Source organism: the organism of the source record quoted next, unplaced genomic scaffold (genome assembly GCF_019419815.1).
Source record: "Pyrus x bretschneideri cultivar Hongxiangsu unplaced genomic scaffold, Pyrus_bretschneideri_v1 Contig7, whole genome shotgun sequence".
In the NCBI taxonomy this organism is placed as follows: domain Eukaryota; kingdom Viridiplantae; phylum Streptophyta; class Magnoliopsida; order Rosales; family Rosaceae; genus Pyrus; species Pyrus x bretschneideri.
In genome coordinates, this window is record NW_025999809.1 from 3338707 (window position 1) to 3346735 (window position 8029).

The following is an 8029-nucleotide window of genomic DNA, read 5'->3' on the forward strand; positions in this document are numbered from 1 at the left end:
CCCACAAAGAGGATTCGGAGAGGATCCTGTTGGCTAGCAAAAAACATAGAAAAAACAGAGGAAAAGAAAGAGAGAGATGACAAGGCTCACTGCTTGGCGTTGCCCTATCCATCCCAAGGCCACATAAATCCCATGCTCCAATTCTCCAAGGTTCTACAACACAAAGGACTAAAAATCACCCTCGTCACTACTCACCGTTTCAACAGCACCATGCATAGATCACCATTCACCTCCATTGCATTCGAAACCATTTCCGACAGCTACGACGAAGGTGGGATTCTCCAAGCTGAAACCACTGAAGCCTATTTGGACAGCTTTCAGAAGGTAGGGACAAATACATTGATCGAGCTTCTCGAAAAGCTTTCGTGCTCAGGGAACCCCGTTGATTGTATTGTTTATGATGCATTCATGCCTTGGCCTCTTGATGTTGCTAAAAAGTTTGGAATTGTTGGGGCAGTTTTTCTCACTCAGTCTTGTGCAGTGGACAACATTTACTACCATGTCCAACAAGGACTGCTCAAACTTCATCTGCCTCCTGACTGTGAAATTCTGCTTCCTGGATTGCCACCACTTCAGCCCTCAGACATACCTTCTTTCATCCATGCTTTTGGGTCGTACCCGGCTTTCTTCAAGATGTGTAGAAAAAGGTATGTAGGCTAAAAATTATATTTGTTATTGATACATGAATGTGGAAAAATGGAAGAGAATGCAAATGGAAGAGAATGCTTATGGAAGAGAATGCAAATGGAAGAGAATGCTTATTTTTTCATTATCTTTCTCTACAAGATTACAAGGATATATATACATGATACAAATGTGTAGGTAGGACAAGGTAGGACGGCTAGTAGACAAGCTAGGACGGCTAGGAGACAAGCTAGGATGGCTAGTGACAAGCTAGGACGGCTAGTGACAAGCTAGGACGGCTAGTGACAAGCTAGGACGGCTAGGAGACAAGCTAGGACGGCTTGACGGCTGTAGGACGGCTTATTCTTCCAATACTAATATTATATACAATTACACAAGGATTCCAACCATATTCCTTATTTGTCTAACACTCCCCCTCAAGTTGGAGAGTGGATGTCAAGAACTCCCAACTTGCGTAACATACCCGAAAACTTTTCTTTCCCAAGAGGTTTGGTAAACAAGTCTGCCAACTGTTGTGCCGTACCCACATGCTTGGTCTCTATTGTGCCATCTACAATCTTATCTCGTATAAAGTGACAATCCATCTCAATGTGACGAGTTCGTTCATGAAAAACAGGATTGGCAGCTATATGTAACGCTGCTTGATTATCACAAAATAAAATGGAAGGACCATCCAAAGGAATGTTCAAATCCTTCAACAAAAAATGAAGCCAAACTATCTCGCAACAAGCACCTGCCATGGCCCTATATTCCGCCTCTGCTGAAGAGAGCGAAACGGTTTTCTGTCGTTTCGTCCGCCAAGAAATCAAAGAACCGCCCAAGAATACACAATACCCAGTAGTCGAACGGCGAGTGATAGGGCAACCTGCCCAATCAGAATCACAAAACGCAGTTAACTTGGTCTGGTTGTCAGAACGAAATAATAAACCTTGACCTGGAGTAGCCTTCAAATAACGAACAATACGAAGCGCAGCATCCATATGAGATATCCTTGGCTCGTGCATAAAACGGCTTAGAACATGCACAGAATAGGTGATATCCGGCCGAGTGATAGTGAGATATATTAACCGACCTACTAATCGTCGATACTTTTCAGGATCCTTGAGAAGTTCTCCTTTATCAGATAATTTTGTGTCATCCATAGGAAAAGCAATGGGTCGTGCTCCCAAAAAACCATAGTCCTTAAGAATCTCTAATGCATACTTGCGTTGAGAAATATAAATCCCTTGTTTGGAACGAGAAACCTCAATATCCAAAAAATATTTTAAATCACCAAGGTCTTTTATCCGAAAATGATCACGGAGAAAAGACTTCAGAGAATTAATGGCACTAGCATCATTACCTGTAATCACAATATCATCCACATAAATGAGCAAAGCTGTGAAAGAAATACCAGACTTTTTAGTGAACAATGAATAGTCAGCTTTGGATTGTTGAAAACCGGCAGAAATGATGGCACTAGTGAATTTGGCAAACCATTGGCGAGAAGCCTGCTTAAGACCATAAAGTGACTTGTGAAGGCGACACACAAGATTCTCACCCTGTCGCCGAAGACCAGGAGGAGGAGACATATAGATTTCTTCATGTAAGTCACCATGTAAGAAAGCATTATTAACATCAAGCTGATGAAGAGACCAAGACTGACTAGCAGCAAGAGCAAGAAGACAACGCACCGTAATCATCTTAGCAGTAGGAGAAAAAGTGTCATGATAATCAATACCTTCAGCCTGAGTGAAGCCTTTAGCAACCAAACGAGCTTTGTAGCGGTCAATAGAGCCGTCGGAATTGTGCTTGAGTTTGTACACCCACTTACAACCAATGGGAATTTTGCCAGGGGGCAAGGAAGTTAAAGTCCAAGTACCATTAGCATGTAAAGCTTGAAGCTCCTCAGTCATAGCACGTTGCCAATTGGGGTCAGTGGCAGCCTCGACAAAGGAGGAAGGCTCCACAGTCCGACTGACAGAGTTAATGTAAGAAAAATGCCGGGGAGAGTAACGGTGATAAGAGAGAAAATTACAAAGTGGATATCGCGTACCTTGTGTAGAACCGGGTTGCGAAGTCGAAGATGGGTGGGATGGCAGAATCACCTGCGAGCAAACGTAGTCTTTTAAATAGGATGGAGGTTTATGGGCACGGGAAGAGGTGCGGGGAAGGGGAGGATTGGTAGGTAGTGGGGGGGTAGGGATGTCCGTGGGTAAAAGGGTGAAAGGTAAGGAAGTAGCGGGGGGGGAATGAGGGGATGCCGAGAGGGCAGGGGCATGGGGAGGAACGGGTAATGGGGCAGCAAGGGAATCTGTGGGAGGTGTGGAAGGGGAGGAAGGTGGAGGAGGGTGAGGCGTCGGGGTAGGAAGGGGTGGGTTATATGTAAAGTCCAGAGGGGGTGGGATGGGTAGGGTAGGCGAAGAGGATGTGATAGGAGGGTGAGAAACGGCATAAGGGAAAGTACTTTCGTGAAAGATGACGTCTCGACTAGTGAAAATGCGGTGATTGTCGAGATCGTAAAGGGTATAGGCCTTTTGTCCATGAGGATAACCGAGAAAAATGCAACGATGAGCCCGAGGGGAAAATTTGGTGGTGGGAGTGACAGAGGTGGCATATGCCAGACAACCAAAGACGCGGAAGTGGTCATAAGATGGGGTTTTCGAAAAGAGAACCTCAAATGGGGATTTATGATGGAGAAGACGGGTAGGGAGACGATTGATGAGATAAGTAGCGGTAAGAACACATTCCCCCCAAAACTTGATAGGAAGATGGGATTGAAAACGAAGGGCGCGAGCGGTTTCAAGAAGATGACGATGTTTTCTTTCAACAACGCCATTTTGTTGGGGGGTATAAACACAAGAAGTTTGTAAAAGCACCCCATGATCAGAGAAAAAACTACGAAGAGATAAAAATTCACCACCATTGTCAGTACGAATGCATTGGATGGTAGTGCGGAATTGGGTAGTGACATAAGCAAAAAAATCCTTAATTAATTATTGAGTGTCGGATTTATGTTTCATGAGGAAGACCCATGTAAATCGAGAAAAATCATCCACAATGGATAAGAAATAATTAGCACCAGAAAGAGAAGATTGACGATTCGGGCCCCAAATATCACAATGAATTAAAGCAAAAGGGAAAGTTGATGAAATTGAACTCAAAGGAAAAGGTTGACGAGTTTGTTTTGCCAACGGACAAACATCACAAATATGACTAGAATCAAAAGTGCAATTAAGAGAGCTAGATGCTAAAGCTTGCAAACGAGTGGAGGAGGGGTGACCAAGACGCCTATGCCAGAGGGAGGAGGGGATGGTAATGATGTTGCAGAGAGGTTGATGGGTAGGGAGAGAAGAGGTAAGGGCCACAAGGTAATACAGATCGCCACGTCGCTTACCCACACCAATCATCGCCTTCGAAACCAAGTCCTGCAAAACACACCAAGAAGGAAAGAAGGTTATGGAACAGGATAATCCATCTGTAAGTTTACCAACCGATAAAAGGTCCACTCGGAAATTAGGGACACATAAAACATCCTTCAAAGTAACTGAGGAATTTAAAGGAAGAGTGCCGGTAAAAGTAATGGGAGCGGAAGCACCACTAGGCAAAGAAACAGGCGGCAAATGTGAAGGAGAACGATTAACCAAACATGAAGCGGAAGAAGTAATATGATCCGTAGCACCACTGTCAAGAATCCATTGACCATGACGAGAGGTGACAGGTAACAAACCTTGGGCAAAATCAGTAGTGAGCACGGCATTGGCCTGAGGAGGGGTGGTGGTGTCACGTAGAGCAGCTAGAACACGGGAGTGCTGCTCGGCAGAGAGGTCAGGCATGGCAAGCTGCAAGTCATGCAAAGTGGGCTGGGTCCCGTGCACTTGGTGGGTCGCTGGAGTAGAAGAGGAGGCGGGGGCCTGGGTGCCTTGCACGTGATGGGCCTGGGTGAAATTATGGGGCCGGGAAGCAGAAAACCGTGGCTGCTGGGGAGGACTGGAAGGTGCATGGCTGCGGGAAGAACTGGAAGCAGTGGCACGGCGCGGTGGTCGCCACGGTTGGCCATGGAGGGGATGGCCAACGGGATAGCCATGAAGTTTATGGCAGGTGTCTCGGGTATTATAATCAAAATTGCAGTAGGTGCAGTGGAGGGGAGGACGAGCAGAGGAGGGACGGGACGGGCCACGAACAGCCATGGGAACGGCAGAGAAAGCTGCCGAAAAAAAAATTAGGGCTAGGGTTATAAACCTGCTCTGTATACCATGTAGAAAAAGGTATGTAGGCTAAAAATTATATTTGTTATTGATACATGAATGTGGAAAAATGGAAGAGAATGCAAATGGAAGAGAATGCTTATTTTTTCATTATCTTTCTCTACAAGATTACAAGGATATATATACATGATACAAATGTGTAGGTAGGACAAGGTAGGACGGCTAGTAGACAAGCTAGGACGGCTAGGAGACAAGCTAGGACGGCTAGTGACAAGCTAGGACGGCTAGTGACAAGCTAGGACGGCTAGGAGACAAGCTAGGATGGCTTGACGGCTGTAGGACGGCTTATTCTTCCAATACTAATATTATATACAATTACACAAGGATTCCAACCATATTCCTTATTTGTCTAACAAGATGGTTGTGGATGATCAATTCTCTAATGTTGACAAAGCTGATTGGATCCTCTGCAACACATTTTATGAGCTGGAAGAAGAGGTAATTGATCAATAAACATGTTGGGATTGTGCATATACACTACCAAAAAATTGGGCTTTAATTACAAAATTAAGGACGCAAATGAGAAGTTTGCGTCTCGTTAAACAACATTAAACACTAATAGGGTGAAGCAGTATCCATTCAATATAAGGCACTATGTATTGTGCCCAATGCAGCAAATAATTGACACAAACACAGTATTGATCACAGGAACCGTGCAAAGAGAAACATGTAACCTCTAGCGTGACAACTTTTTGACAAATTAAATGATTTTTAGTAGTGATGTGCAACATCATGATTAAATTGAACGATTTTCATGGTTTTTCTTTTCCAAATTCATTCCTGGAGAGGATAGATATACTAAGTAGTTTAACTTTTTTCTTAAGTACAAAACAATCAGGAATATGTACGATAGGTGCTTTGAATTGTTGATTCATCGCAAAGATGGCACAAAACCAATAGTTCATCATCTAATGGATTTTCTTTTCATTCTACTCAAACTGAGAGTTATCAGTATTTATCAAAGTTGTTCCTATCTCATGGAAGTTCGTTATTGGATCAAATGACAAAGACATTGTTAAGAAAAAGAGAGCGTTTTCCGAACGAAATGAAACTGAATTCATGTAAAAAGAGAGTAATTGAGCTTACGAACATTAAATTTAATTCCAAGCTTATATTTGGTGTTTTGATTTGTTTGTGCATATATAGGTGGTGGATTGGATGGCAAAGTTTTGGCCATCGAGGACGATCAGACCAACCATACCATCAAAGTACTTGGATAAGCGGCGGGAAGATGACACAGAATATGGCTTTAGTCTTTTTAATCCAAACACTGATGCCTGTATGAAATGGCTAAATGCAAAGCCAAAAGAGTCTGTAGCTTATGTGTGTCCTTTGGCAGCTTAGCAGAACTTGGAGCTGAGCAAATGGAGGAACTAAGTCGGGGTTTGAAGAGGAGCAAAAGCTACTTCTTGTGGGTGGTTAGAGAAAAAGAAGCGGCTAAGCTACCAAAAGGATTTGTAGAGGAGGCATCGGAGAAGGGTTTCGTGGTCTCGTGGCGCCCCCTATTGGAGGTTTATTTAGCACATGAGGCTGTGGGATGCTTTATGACACATTGTGGTTGGAATTCTACATTGGAGGCTTTGAGTTTGGGTGTTCCAATGGTGGCAGTGCCGCAGTGGACTAACCAAAGCACCAATGCCAGGTTTATTATGGATGTGTGGAAAATGGGGCTTACAGCTTCAGCTGATGAGAATGGAATAGTGAGACAAGAAGAAATCGCACGTTGTGTGAAGGAAATATTGGAAGGGGATAGAGGGACGGAAATTCGAATGAACGCTTTGAAGTGGAAAAGGTTGGCTACAACGGCAGTGGATGAAGGTGGAAGTTCTGATAAACACATCGATGAGTTCATTGCAAAACTAGTATACAACTAGGTTTACTTTTGGTGTTTGAAAAATAAGAGGACGCGTTTCATGTCTTTGGGTATACAAATGGATGTTCTTTAATTTATCCGGTTACCTTTTTTGTGCAATTCAATGAACTTGTAGTCCGGCAATGGATTTTTTTCCAACAAAAAATAAAAAATAAAAACACAATCTATGTTTTGTAAAATGTGCAAAGTTTACGAGATCAATAATTAATCATGTGCATAGTTTTCAAGTCACGCCGAAAAATTTCTCATTTTCAAGTACAAGATTTTTTGCATACACGATTGGATACGAATTACTGATCAGATTTATTTCGACTTAAATCCTCGTGAGACACCATGAAATACAGCACACTGCTAGCAGCTCGCAGGGAAAAACAGAAAAAAAAGGGGAAAACCAAAACCAGCTGCTGCCATAACTACATCATTCGACTTCCAAACTTTGACCATAGTACCACGCTTCTACTGGCAAGGCTTCAACGGGCCTCCACAGAGTCCGGAGTTGCCGGCATAGCTTTCCGGTCCGAATGAAACAGGACCGTCGAAATTTGGGACTGGACCGGAAAGACTATTGTTGGCCACACTAAATGTTTAGAGCCTTTTGAGCTGGGCAAGTTGTGCAGGAATTTCACCCGAGAACTCATTGTTTTCAAGCTTAAGCACATTCAGATGGCTACAATTCGAAAGACTCTGGGGGGATTTTCCCCGAGAAGCTGTTCGATGAGAGATCAAGAGTCCTAATAAACGCAAGGATTCTGCCAATATCTTCAGGAAGAGGTCCACTGAGCTTGTTGCCGGAAAGATCTAGGCCAGTTAAGCTTGAGCAGTTAGATAAGCCCCGAGGAAACTGACCTTTTAGTCCCAAATCCGAAAGCCTGATGTTCAAAACTTTGTTCTCGTTTGGGTGCCAGCACTCGATTCCAAGAAATTTGCAGATGAAGCCTTCGGTGGTGTTGCTAAAATCCCAGAAATTTGACTCGGAAAGAAAGTTCAACCAGAAAATTAATGTCCATATGGTCAAGACATAAGTTAAATGCAAGAGCGGTTGTACGTTCATGTTTTTTTTCTCGACTACCATATCAAAGAGAATTTTTTTTATAAAAATAGAAAAGAATTGTAATATTATATATAATCCAGTTTTGTGTTACTATTGATCTATAGTGTCCGGACAGAAGGATTTTAAAAGTGATAGATTTGATAGAATTTAAGAGAATTTAAGACTCCTACAAAATTCATATGGATTTTAAAGAATTTGAATGGATTGTGGTGG

At 43.0% G+C, this 8029-nt stretch overlaps 2 pseudogenes; one reads left to right on the top strand and one right to left on the bottom strand.

Moving 5' to 3' along the window:
- Positions 1-6766, top strand: LOC125472426 (annotated as a pseudogene).
- A 281-nt stretch (positions 6767-7047) lies between these two features.
- LOC125472455 lies at positions 7048-7816 on the bottom strand (annotated as a pseudogene).
- Positions 7817-8029: the final 213 nt, after the last annotated feature.